Source organism: Zonotrichia leucophrys, chromosome 7 (genome assembly GCF_028769735.1).
Source record: "Zonotrichia leucophrys gambelii isolate GWCS_2022_RI chromosome 7, RI_Zleu_2.0, whole genome shotgun sequence".
In the NCBI taxonomy this organism is placed as follows: Eukaryota; Metazoa; Chordata; class Aves; order Passeriformes; family Passerellidae; genus Zonotrichia; species Zonotrichia leucophrys.
In genome coordinates this window covers 11138284-11152382 of record NC_088177.1, presented here as the reverse complement: position 1 = coordinate 11152382, position 14099 = coordinate 11138284, and the positions used below count along the sequence as shown (strand labels likewise).

At 43.2% G+C, this 14099-nt stretch overlaps 1 protein-coding gene across 17 annotated transcripts in view; it reads right to left on the bottom strand.

Annotated features, from left to right (window-relative positions):
- IKZF2 (IKAROS family zinc finger 2) overlaps positions 1 to 14099 on the bottom strand; it is a 114914-nt gene that overhangs the window by 28817 nt on the left and 71998 nt on the right. The window lies entirely within an intron of this gene.

Sequence of the window (14099 nt, the reverse complement as noted above, 5' to 3'; positions counted from 1 at the left end):
TGACTTCCAAGCAGCTAGGTTTATCATCATTAACTTTTAAAAGGGGTAGAGGCCTTCCAGGGAATACAAGAGGTGACTTTGGAAAGTCCAACCTGCAATGCCTCCATGCTATCTGCATGTGGGTGGGAACAGGCTGAAGAAAGAGGTTAAACCTTAACTCTGTGACTTTCCACTCCACTCCAGACCTTTAACATTATATAAAGTTGACTTGATAAGTGGAGTGTTAATTGGGTCACGAGGCAAACCTTCCAAAATGCGCTGGTTGGTTTCTCTTCATTAAATAAAAACCAGTTTAGGTTGTTCCTCTCTGGCCTGTCCTGTGTGCTCCCTGCCAGTGGCACAGCTCAGCAGGAATGTCAGGAGGTGCCTGGGGATCCACACGTCATCCATCACGAGCCCAGCTTCCAGTGCAGGTGGGGAGGAACAGCTCCCAGGGGCAGCACAGGGTGTGGGCACCTCAGTGCAGATCAGGAATGCTGCTGGACAAACACTCCCTTCACAAGAGCTTTTGTTTGGGGGTTTTTGTTTCCTCTTTGGGTAAAACAAACGGAGATGTTGGGCCAGATTTCTCTAGGAAGACAATTCACATCAGCTCTGTGCAGTTTGCTTTTATTTCAAGTGCAGTCCCTTTGCATATCCTGCAGAAGGCCCTGAGCAATACAAAACCAACAGAATCTAAGAATTGTTTGGAGCAGGCAGTGCCTGAGTGCTACCAGGTATCCTATACTATATAAATAACAGGAAATAGAGAGACACCATGTTTAGCTTCCACTATAACAACAGGTAAGTTTCTTCCTGCATAAAATCACTGAGCAAGCCCTTTAACTCATTTCTTCTCATCCTGTGGCAATGATTTCCCCTGTTCCACCTACAAGCTCCTGTGTGAGAAAAATCATCTTTTAGCACCTGGCACCTTTCAGTTTTATGTCTTGTATTAGCAGGTAGGAAGAACACACTCCCTTCCTCTAAGTTTTCCCTTTTTGTTGTCACTGTCAGAAACAAAGTTTTGGAAACAGACAATTAAGACCAAGCTGTCATGAAGATAACAGCAACTGGGGAAGAGTAATAGTGACAGCTCCTCTTCTTTTCCTAACCACTGATGTTGGGAGTTTGCACTTATTTTGATCAAGGCCAACATTGAAGGAAATCGTGTTTCCAAAAGCAGGTCAGGCTGTGAAACTAATGGGCTCCTTTGGGACATGAAAATTGTTATTCACACTGTTCTAAGTGCCCAGGAATGAGTGTGGCCCATGCCTTCATGCCACCCTCATCAAGATCTGCTGCACAGGCATGCAGTTCTGCCATGTCTTGCACCAGTGTCAAATGAGGTCAAACAGCAGGAGAGTGATTGTCTCCTTCCACCTGTGCAGCTTTTCCATCCCCTGCTCTTTCTCTGCCTCACAACTCTGATAAACTCTGCTGTGTTCAGCACCAACAATGCAGAGCAGTTTGAAATAAAGGTGGGACTTTTCTCACCTACACCAGTGGTCTTTACTGCTCCACAGTCAGAATTAACCACAGTATTTGGCAGGAGGAAATCATGAGCATTTTGTAAAAACAGATCTCAGCACAGCAATATTAACAGTAAAGGTATCCTTTAAAGGATGATGGGGTCCTTTAAGGGAGGAATCTGACATACTGGGCAGCTTCTGTTCTAGCACAAACCTGTACATCAAGCACCTAGATATAGAACCTAGACTAATCTTTTCTAGGTAATAAAATTCTGCAATTCCTGTTAATCTCACTATTTTTCCTAGTTTTTTTTTTTTTGTTGCTATTTGTTTTTTTTTTTTTTTGAGGGGGTTGTTAGTTGTTTGTTTCAATACAAAAAATAAAACCCAACAATATCAGAGCATTTCTTAATACCCAGGATTTTTTAGGTTTGTTCGCTAGAGAGAATGAATAGAAAGGAAGGAATGAAAGATTTGGGGGTTTAGGATGTTTCCTTTTTGGTGCAATTAGCTTTGCACTACAAGTCCTGGATAGATTCAAAAACTAATTGTGAGTGAAAGAGAGGTTGACAAAATGTAAGGGAATTAAACATGGGTGTGAAATTAAACCAAAAGGAAGAAAAAGAAAAGAAGGGAAGAAAAAGCCTCTGCTTAGGCTGAAAGTAAAGACAGAAAAGTTGGACAACAGAAAATAGCTCTGTAAGCATCCAAGAAATACTTTAAAAAGGTTTCCTATAAAAACAGGGAATTTAGGAAACTCTGAATATACTTAACTACATTTCCTGATGGAAAAAAAAAAAAACCACACTGAAGGCTACACTAGGCTCTTTGAAATAGGTGATTTCACCCAGAAGTCTGGATCAAGAGTGAAAAGATGTAAATTTTCTTGTTCCTCATTACCAAGAAAAAAGAATATCTTTTTTTTAATATCTATTCTTTTAATTTCATTTTAATTTGTGTGGAAAGTCTTGTAACTGAGTCAGCAGATGGGAATTGAGAACATCTAGGTTCTCAACACATCATTCCCACCTGTGACACTGATGTCTTGCCTGTGTCAAGTCCCTTTTTGTTGGCCCTCTGGGTCCCTCCCCTGCAGAACATGGCTGGGCAGTAAACCTTCCTCTTCTCTTTTCTTGTGCTGGAACTCAGAGAAATGACTGTGTCTCACCAAGAATCATCTTGGTGACCTGACACAAAGTCCTCTTGATGACCTGGCACAAAATGGCCTTTCCCTTCTCTTCACCACGGTGTGATCCTCTCCCAGGGCCTGCACAACAGCACTTCATGCTGATCAAGGCAGAAATCTTGTGCTTCTCAGCCAGATCTTTGCAGCCTCCCAAAGTTGGCTCATTTTTAGCTCTTGGAACAAACTCTCTGCTTGTAGAAGACCATATGAACATAATGGATACATTTTTCACAATATAGGTAACACGGACGTTTTACTATGGCACCAAAAAGTCCAACAAAGCACTTTTCCTGGTGAATGATCTATCCTCTGCAGCTGAACAGCTTCATTCCAACACAAGATGCCAAAAATCAAGGTTTGATGCTGCCTGATGGAAATGTAGCTATGGATAGTAGACACACCTGGCCCTACAGCCATTCCCAACAGCTGCAGTTTCACCCCAAGTTAGACACCCGGTTCCTGGAGTCAGCTGAGCAAAGAGGAAAAGTTACCTTGCATGTTTGCTCACTCACTCCCTTCCCACTCATGAAATAAATATTTTAAGGTAAATAAAAAGGCCAGTTTATCACCTTGTGCTATTATTTGTTAGTATGGGAACCCAGATTTGTGATGTTTTAATTCCTGGGGTCAGAAACTCACCAACAGTGTAGACTCTGAGGAAATGTGGCAATATCCATGGAATTTATTCAGATTAGTAAAATTACAAATGATACCACAACATCAGTCAAAACTACTTCCACGAATGACCTGTTTTCCTGCTTGAAATTTTCCATTTTTCTGCTGCTTCAAAATTCAGAATTAAGATGGATTTTATCCCCAAATATTCTCACATTTACACCTTAAATAATCTCCCTGCTCCACCCTGGTGTTTTATATGAATAAAACGAATATTATGTATGAATCACAGAATAAGGTGTCTCCTACAAAAGGCATCACTCTTTTAGGAAGCCATTCTAAGTGGCACATTCAGTGTGCATTTACCCTATGGGCTCCATACCCAGTACACCAACTGTAGCAGTTTTTGTTTTCATAACCTATTCCTGACACCCAACAAGAACTGGGAGTGCTGCTCCAGGATTTGGCAAGAAGGAACAGGCTGTGGATGAGCAGGTTTCTCTGACTCACCTACACGGATCAACAAGGAAAAATAAAAGGGAGAGGGTGGGGATTGCAAAGGGGAAAAAAAAAAGGGAGAGAGAGAGGAGTGACGTGTTCCCTTGGATGCAGTGTGTAATGCTGCTGGCAGACTGCCTGCTCTGGTGCCACAGAGTTCCAGACATGCCAGTCCAGCTGACTCAGCTCTTTGGAAGAAGGAAAGGGAAGGGAGAAATTTGTCAAACGTTTCTGATACCTGAGGGACAGGGATTGCTGGGCTCTCCTTGAGGATCTTTGAACCCTGCTCTCACACCAGGCACTTCAGGGGTGTCCCCAGAGAGGTATTAGAGATGCTCACATGATAACCCTGCTTAGAGCTGCTTGTGTCTGTACCAAATCCTGCCTCTGTGCTTGTTGGAAAATTCATCAGCACAGGTTTATCCCACAAACCAGAAATGTCAGGCCTTTCCTAGCCAAGGCTAACTGCTCTCAGACAAGACACTGTCTCCAAGGAAACGAGCAAAAAGCAGGCACATGAAGGGTATCCAAGTGAGAGAGAGTCTATGGCCCATGTCACTATATAAAAATCTCAGCATCAGATTCTCTGCAGTCTTTTTTGCATGTGATTTATTTTTTAGAAAGACCTTGAAGCCCTTAAATCATCTGGGCTCTGGCTACCTGTGAGGCCAGCTCTGTCCCACAAGGCAACACCTGTTGGGAACAGCCCCAGCTCTGTTTGGCTGAGGGGGGGACCCTGTGCTGTTGTCACAAAATCACAGAATGGTTTGGGATGGAAATCATCCCATTCCAACCCCCCATCCCCACACCTTTCACTAGACCAGGCTGCTCAAACCCCATCCAGTTTGGTCTTGACTTGCACTCCAAATAAATGAGGCAGGAGGAAGAAAGTATCCACCTATTTCCTGGCAAAAGGAACTGGAACACAGGCTAGGGCTTAGGCTGTCAAAGCCCCTAATTCTCATTGAAATCAAGCAGACCTCACTGCTCCTAAAGATAAAAGCCACATGGAACTAGTCCCAAAATGAGCACTGGGATGATCCTGTCTCAATTTTCCACTCAGGATTCTCCCCAAGAGAGGTCCTTGGCTGTCTCAGAGCACATGAGAACATTTATGCCTCTTGCTGGAATAGAAGGAAAGGACATGTGCTTGGGGAGCAAGCTTAACATTCCCTTAACACAGAGCAGCTGGCACAGATCACTTGCAGCCCTTCCCAGTGGCAGAACAGCTCTGGCACCTTTGATACAAAAAGCCCAAATAAATTCTAGGTAGAATATCCCTTTTCCACAGGGATAGCTGTGTCCCATCCAGGTGCTCTTTGTCACAGGTTCAATAGTCAGGGCCTCAGCAGCATTTCTCCAGTTCAGGAATGAAGATAGAGATCTCGACTGGCTGTTGCAAGGCGGGGAGGGAACTTGGGGCACCCTGTCTGAAATCAACACAGCACAGTTATGCAAAACATGTGTGCAACTGGCATCTCTTGTGTAATCCTGGCTGCAATCAACCTCTCTAACCACTCCAGAAGGGAAGGAGGGGCAGAGGGTGGAGAAAGTTCACACTTAGATCAAATAAAAAATGGGAAAATATCCAGAGAGCTTTAGTCAGGTAAAAACACAGTTCCCTCTCATGGGAAACCTCCAGGACAAGTTTCCTTGAACTTCACACAGGGTTATAAATAGGAGGAGAGTCACACAGAGTTCAGTGCAGGTTCACCGTAAAAAAAATCTAGACATTCTCATTTTCCTTCTTGAGTGATATCCATCAATATCTTAGCTGTAAGCCAATTCATAATTACAGGCTGCTGAGAGCTCAGGAGAATATATCAGTAGCAGCTTTCCTAAACTCTGCTGTGGCGTGGGTTATGGGTTATTTTTGTCCCCCTTTAGTTTCTCTTGGCTTCCTTTCCAGATGGCAAAAATACCTCTTTACACCTTAAAACATATGCTGTCAAAAATGTCAGGGGTGGTTCTCCCTGTCACACTGCCCTGTAGCACAGCTCTGAGATATCAATGAAAGAAGGCCTCACACCACTCTTGGGTTCCAAGCTCAAACATTCCCAAGCTGAAATCTTTCACAAACTCCTTCAAGAAGTGACAAAAGCCAGCTCCAAATGCTGGGTCTCCTTTCCCCAGAGATGATATGCAGAAGCTTTTTGCCCTTGACAATCATTTTCTCAGGGGGAAAAAGGAGCCCAACACTTCTTTGCTCCTTGGAGATGCTGTGATATTTGCTGCTCAAAAGTGGCCTTGGCTTGGTCATGTCAAAACCAGGTCTCCATCTCAACTGCATGAAAAAGTTTTCTGTCTGGAAAACCCACTGCAGATATCTCAGTGGCTGGCTCTGGAGCAGGAGGGCTCCTGGTGTGCTGCATCACGTCCCTCCAGCTTATCCTAACACAATGAGACACCCAAATCCCTGCAGATGCAACACCTGCACCTTAAATCCTGGGTTTGTATGTACATGTGCTAACTTGAGCATAAAAATACCGCATTTCTGAAACAATCCCTGGTGACAAGAAAAACAAGGGAACTGTTTCTAGCTGGAACTGCAAGGAGCAAAGGACTACAGATCTTTAAATACCTGAGCTACTAGAGCCTCACCTACCAGCCTGTTCCCAGCAGCTGTGGTGCAGAAAGACAAGTGATGCACACAAAGCTACCTTGGTGCTTAGGTCCCTGAATTTGCAAATTGGGTCTCACGGGGCTTTTCCTGTTTCATTTCCTCATCACTGAAAAACAGATAACTAGGAGGCAACAACTCATAGCAACTTCACACAGGCTTGGGGCTGATGGAATAGATAGGGGTTTTTAAAGAAATGATGCAGAAATTGCAGGCTAAGTAGTAAGTCCTTTAGTATTATTAATAATCACCTTACTATTGTGTGTGAGATAATCACGCTGCTCTCGGGGTCTAATACCTCAGTGGTTATGGTAACAATACAAAGTTATTATTCCTTCCACTTTGTAATTATCTCGTTTCACTACTGCACAAAGGCTAAGTAAACCTAAGGAGATCATGTACAGCGCTGTGCAGCTGGGGCACCAGCACCACTGAGTACTCTGTGATGTACTTACATGACCTTCACCACAGCAATACGTTTGTGCCTTGCCATGATTCCCACGTGCTGCCCTCTCACCATCTCTAAGTGGAGAAATGCTCTTTATTTCCATTTCACTGGCAGGCAGCTGAGGGAGAGATAAGGTTAAGGGGTCTGCATCTATACTGGCCCCTGTTTCTAAAGCATCAAATGACTTTGTAATTTAGTTCCCTCATAAACGAGTGAATAAGGGTAGCAAAAACATCCAAAATTAGTAATAAAAAAGAGAGTAGAGGATTGGAAGATAAAGACAGACTAGAACAGAATCAATGATAGATATACAGCTACAGCCTATCATAGTGTAAACTGAGCTCAGGAATTACTCACAGTCACAAAAGATAGTTTAGAAAGAGCAATAATCTACACCAAAAGAAAGAATAGTTAAGGTTAAATATCAGGATCAGAGTCACAGCTATAAAAAGCAGATGGGAAGTGGAATTGTCTCCCTAGGGAGGCAACAGAAACAGTCTCTCTGGATGTTTAAAAAACAGGTTAGGCATGGTGTTTAGAAGCACTGCTGCTCTACATGCAGAAGTCTTACCACATTCATGCTTTACTGATGCCAGTGAAATCCCACATTTAGCACTGTGGCAGAGTAAAAGCCCAGAGGAAACAGAAAGCACTGTCTTGTTTGCTGTGCCAGAGCAGCAAGGCTGGCCTAGGAATTGGCAGCACCCAGCAGCAGAGAGGGGCCTGTGTGTGCTCCAAACTGAGCCCAGAAGGGCAGGAGCAGGTGCTTTGTGCCATTCCATGTGGCCTGAGGCAACACAGAGAGGGACAGAATCCAGGTAAAGATGCCAGGATGTGCATTGCTAACATGGAGGGGAGACAGGAGACACACAGAAAACTGAGGGCAGACGTTCCATCCCAAACACAGGCTTCCATCCTTGCCTGGGTATTTCATCAGAGATGAACCAGTCACAGTTAATGAGAGAGAACCCCACGTGATGCTCCTGCCTGAACAAGAGCCTTGTTACCTCCAAGCACTGCAGAGGGCTTACAGCTAGACCTGGCAAAGCCATGATCCACTGGGAGAGGCAGCAGGAGGGACCTGTCTTGCAAACACCAGGACAAACCTTAGCACTTGATCTTGCTGTGAACTGACACTAAGAATGAGAATGCCCCCATGGTGTTGGTGCCTGTGATCTCTAGGAGAGGGGGAATTCTCTATGCAGCCAATTTACAGAGAGCACCCAGGCACTGAAAGTGCCACCACCTCCTCTGCTTGCATTGGGACACCACAAGACACAGGGAGCTGCAGGACATCTGCTCCTGCTGTCTCAGTCACACACCCAGACAGGAATGGGGGAAAAGAAAATGGATACCTAGTCCTAGGAGAGAGAGGGATTCATGAGGTTGGTACACAGCCCATCTACCTTTGTTTGCCAGGACCACTCCTCCTGTTTCTCTGTTTCATCTGTCAGAAGCAGATTTCCTGCACTGAACAGTTAAAGATTGATTCCTAAACTACAGCAGGTAAGAGGTAATCTTTATGGAATTTCAAGGCAAAAACATAAAAGTGAACATTCCTTGCTTTGGGTGGAACTATATCTTTTCACAAGCTGCCCTGAAAACAAAGACCAAACGTGCTTCTCCTGGAATGATCAAGATCCTACAGCATCTTTAAATCAAAGATTTCTTTGATTCATGATTTCTCAGTGGTAATTATGCTCTGTAGAAAAGACCAAGCTTCTATACTGAGAGAATCCTGAGCATAAAAGATAATCTTTCCATATAGCCAATACCTTAATTGATATTGGCTATAAATACCAGTATTTATTACAGTAATTGCTCTGGAAATGAAGAAGACCCCTCCACTCCAAGGACCAGGTCCAGGTGGGGCTCTAGCAAAGCATGGGATACAAGAGGGCTCAACAGAGGATTCAATTTTAAACAAGGATCCCCAGGGCATAAAGCCCTGGCACAGCAAACTCCTACCCCATACACATTCTGACCTTACCTCTAAAAACTCACACAGAAAGAAATGGAAAGCAGAATATCAGAGATTTTAGGCTCTCTCCAGCATGGAGTGAAGGCCTCTAGGTGCTGGAAGCAATAATGAGAAGCAGAGCTGCTGCAGGATTGTGCACACGCTCACAGCAGTTTGGAACCCGCAGGCTGATAAGAAAAACCCCAAATGATTTTGTGACGAGGGTAATTCCACTGAGTTTAACTGAAACAGCCTAAGAAAACCTGAGAGGAAGAGCAGCTCTGCCTGATTAAATAGAGCTCTAAGTATCAGATCAACAGCATAAATACCCACCAGCTCATCACAACTGAGGGAAGATGCTGTTTGCTAACCTATTTGGAGAAATAGCATTTGTATGCAGAATAACCCCTTGCCTCTTCACATACACATTTGGTTTTTCAGATTGTACCCTATGTGTCTGCTTTGAATTTTTTTCCCCATTCACAAAGTGTTTGAGCTAGTCCAGTTCAGAGTGTAATGAGAACTTCAGATCACAAGATTCATCTAATTATGACATTCCCATCCTCAAAAACATGGTTACAGAGCAGATACTGGGCCTTTTTAGAGTGGAGATGTTAATAGTGGCAAAAGTTCCCTCAAGATGAAAAAGAGCAGTTTAAAACACTGACTTCATTATTCTTAATAACCATCCTTGCCACTGTTTTTCACAGCTGGGAACTCATGGACAGCACTGTGTATTCCAGCACTTTTTCATCCAATTTTTCAGCCAAAATGAGCTGCTCAGAAGTGGGGCTCTCCCAAACATTCATTGAGGCAGGTGTGTCATCAGGATTGGGAAACAGGATCCTTCTACCTCAGGCCTGCCATCCAGCTCCAGGGGTGTGGGCACACCTGGGAGGGCTGAAAGGAAAATCCTCATGAACAAGAAGACATGAGAAAGGTGGATTTGCCAACCAATAAATATGGAAGGAGTTTCCATGAACAGGGCATTTTCCTTTTTAATTATAGGTGCCTTTCATCCTGCACACCGTACATGGTTTGCTAAGATTGTGCTTTTGAGAGTTTTTGCCCAAGCCTTTCTTTTCAAAACAAAGGCTTTCTGCTTTTCTTTTGCAAATAAAGGGGGACCATTAGTGCAGTGCTATTGGAGAGCTGGGCAGAAATAAACAACATGTAGCAGCAATGCAGGAGGAAGAGTGGGAAGAAAAATATTTCTTAAAAGCAAAAAAATTGCCTTTTTTTTTTGGAGGGGACACTTTCTAGGCAGGAAAGCAGAACCTTCAAAGCAAATTTTCAAATGTATTGTGAGGACAATCTTCTATGAAAAAATCATAATCTGAGTACCCATTTTTTAAGGAAGAAACAGACAGTAAAACTGCTTTCATATATGAATAACACTTACATCCTCCCCAGCAATGAACATGACTGAAGCTGCCAAGTAAAAAGAAAAATCAGGAAATTCCAGAATGAATGTCCATGTGGACAGTTTGTGTGGACACATGATGAGACAGCCTTTTAAGCACTAAACAACTGGCACACAGGACCATCCTTACTTAGTGCAATGGATGGATGACGCTCACTTAGCCAAAACCTATTCTGAGTTTTGTTTTCTCCTGAGCAAGTGATCCCATCCCTCATTTCTGACTTACTGCCCAAGTCCTGCTCTGCAAACTGAGGTGCCTGTGTTTGCTACGGGCTCTTCCACATTGCTCATCACTGCAGCCTTGACTTCTCCAAGCACTGTCAGAACATTTATGTTTGCAATAGCATTATGAGGGGAGGGCTGACTCAGCTCCATTTTAGACACAAGAGGAATCCATGCCAAAACCTAACTGCTAAGTTTGTGTGCCCACCTGAGGATGCCTGGCATTTTGGGGCAAAACTGTCCTACCTTTCAAAGTATGGAGGCCAACAGCTGGATGGCTTTAACCATCAGATTGACCTGTCAGATTCTGCTGCCTTCCTTAAAACTTCTGGGGTTTGCTCATTTTTGTCTTTGCCATTGTTTTGTTGTGCAATTCCAGCGGGGATGGAGAAGACAGGCATGTCTCAGGGTGAGACAAAAGGTGCTTTGTGAATGCCATCAGCAGATTGGCTTTGTCTGGATGTTTTTCCCCTTAAAACAGCAAAAGCCAGGCAAGGTGAAGCCAATTCCTGCTGATTTGTCCAGTGCATCCTGCAGGAAGGGGCTACCAACTGCTGCTCCAGCACTCCACAGCCTTACATTGCCATCCTGGAAGCCCTCTCTGGCACCTCTCTTATATTATCTGGGTTGTGGAACTGTGGAGTTAATTCAGAAAACAGCACCTGAAAGTCCTGTAAGTACCTTGAGGTACATGCCCACTCTTAGTGTAATTCTGAGCATGAATCTCTCCCCAGGCATTATCCTACTGATGTCCTGAAGGCATCATTATATTCCTGAAACCAAAGCAGCTGCATGTGGGAGGAAAATACAGACATAAAGTTCATCAGAACTGTCTATGTCCCTAAAAGGTAAATAACTGCAGGAGTAAATCACTGCAAGATAAGTCCTTAATTATTTAGGGCTAAACAGCAGTAGCAGCATTACAGATGAGAAGCAATATTTTGTTAACCACTCGGCCTGGGAACACTTACACAGTAAGATAAGATTCTGCACAAGAAGAGGAGGCAAAATGTAGATTGTGATGCTTAGAAACATTTTCAAACTAACAGGAAATAACATTAAAAAGCATGAACAAACACCAGTCCAAAGGAAAAAAAAGTAATTATTTTTAAGTTACTAGTAAGTATCAGGTCTTTGAGATAAATCAGAGATGCTTCTGCTAATTTCTGTTTGCATCTACATTTCCTTATTTTTTTGCCTTTCCTGTTGTCCTGTATGAAAACTTCACTAAGCACAGGAAGAACTGACTAAAAAGCAGCAGTGAAAAGGTTTCACTGACTCAGTGGTGACACAAGCAAAGTGCTCTGAAATCCACAAGTTAAACTAACTGAGAGGAAAAAAAAAAAGAGATAAGACAGAATTCTTCAATTCCTTTATAGGATAATTTGCCTTCCATAGTAGTTTAAACCTTCTTGGGAAGGAGAAAAGATTAAGGGGTTTTGCTTGGGTATTTTACTTTATATTTTTTTTATTAATAGAACTCTTATTTAAGTAGGAAAAGAATATACAAAAATTTTCAGAGAATATCCAAAGAATATTCAAAAAAAGGGAATTGGTGTTGCATTTATGAAATTGTGCACCAGATTCACAGCTGGTGCAAAACAGGAGTACTTTCCTTACTTAGAGGATGTAATTCCAATCTCCATCAGCTGAGGATCTGATCTAAAGAGCTTTCCTCTTACAAAAATATATTCAGACTCATCTCAATTTAGACACTAGGTGTACTGTACCAGATTGAAACTGGCTTGAAGTCTTCTATTTCAAAACAGTTTTCAACCTCTTTTTCTGTATTTTATCCAATATTTTCTTTCTGGTCAGAAATAGCAGAAGATGCAAACATTGACAGAATCACAGAATTATTTGGGTTGGAAAAGACCTTCCCTACAGCTGCTGGACCTGCTCCACCTTCCAGGCCTACTTGGAGACTTTGATGTGTACTTAATGAAAGCACAGCATGCTTGTACATATATCAAACTGTTTAAAGTCCCTTGGGGACATCCACCCATCTTCTCCATGATCCAGGTGTCCATAAACCAACCCAGCCTGCTTACATGGCAGGGACAGATCTTAACTTCCATGGCCAGAGTGGCATTTCACCTTTGTGCAAGGGGATAGCAGGTTTTAGGGTAATAATCCAGGTTTTAACTCTTCACCTGTGAATGCTAAGAATGCTAAGAAGTGCCTTGGAGAGTATTGTGGGAGCATTTGTCTGTTCCTGCTGGCCCTGTGCTGAAAGCTGCTGGATGTGAGTGCTTAGAGGGGTGACACTTTCTCCACTGAAAACAAAGCCTAAAATTACAAACTGAGCAGAGCTGAGCGCTGCTAAGTCAGTTAGGGAAGGAGCTCCAGGGGAACTCGTGCTAAGCAGCTTAGGTGCCTTCTGAAAATCCCACACCTTGACATTCCATCCTCACGCAAAACACAGAACCGTCAGCCACGTGTTCCTCACTCAGGAAGAACAATCCCTGTCAATGGCAGTATCTAGGTAACAAAATCTATATTCATGTTGTAAGAAGGTCTTCAAATGCAATGTTTGTGTTTGGTAATAAGGGATATGTTTTTGTCACAACTCCCTTTTTGTTTTAATTGTGAACATTTGCATTGTGGTCTGTTTTCTTTTTAAATTTCCAGTTGAAACTGCAGTTACAGTCAGATGTGTGAAAACTGCAGCTCACAGTTCCACAGACATTTTCCCCTACTGACCTTCAGATCAAATCCAGCTCAAGCATTTCTCTCACAGCCTAGTCCCAACTCTTGTACTCCCTTGGAAGTTCAAAGCTTTCTTTCAGCATTTGCCATCAATGCAGCATCCTGCATGCTCCCAAATCTGCTTGAAGAAGCTTACTAGCTCACCCTTTCCTATTCTTGGAAATGCCAAAGTAACTCTGTATCCTAAGACCAATTCAATGCTCCTGAAACAGAAACACCTGCAGAAGTGAGATTGACTCTAGAGAAGAAATACAGATAGAGGGTCAGGAAACTCATGCAGGATTTCTGCCTGCAGTTGCACTTGCACCGCTGTATTTCAGTAGTCACACATTTGCTAACACCCCAAAGAAGTTTATTCCTAATGCTGCCACTTGCAATTAGTCCAATTATCTCTGCTCATTCAACAATTAAACACACAGCCTCTTACCAATGGCCCAAACACACAGATAGACCATTCAGGAGACAAGTTAAGATCTTACTCAGGAGTCCTGCACAGATGAGTGAGTGAGCAGAATGCAGCCCCTGCTGCAGGGAGAGGCACCAAAACCACAGCTGATCCTGACTGCTGGGCTCCAACACCACACAGCTATGAGACAGGTACTTCTCATCAACTTATCAAGAAACTATATCAAGTAGAATTGATACAGACATGATCCTCTCATTTAAGGAAAGAGAAACCCAGTCTCTCTTGACCACCTTCAGCTCTAGGGTGAGTGCCGAGGCTGCCATGAGCTAGGAGACTTTACAGCAAGATCTAACTGAATCAAAAATACAATTTAGAGGGCTTTGAAAGATGAACAAGTTTGAACTCAACCAGCATATGGCATTTATTAGATGAAGAAATGGGTATGAACTGCAAAGCCGGCTTCCAAGAGCCCACAGTTATTCTTTGTGATCTCTGGAATTTCACAGCCACTTTGGGCCCCAGAATGTCAAAACAATCTGCCAGCAAAGCCGGGATACACCC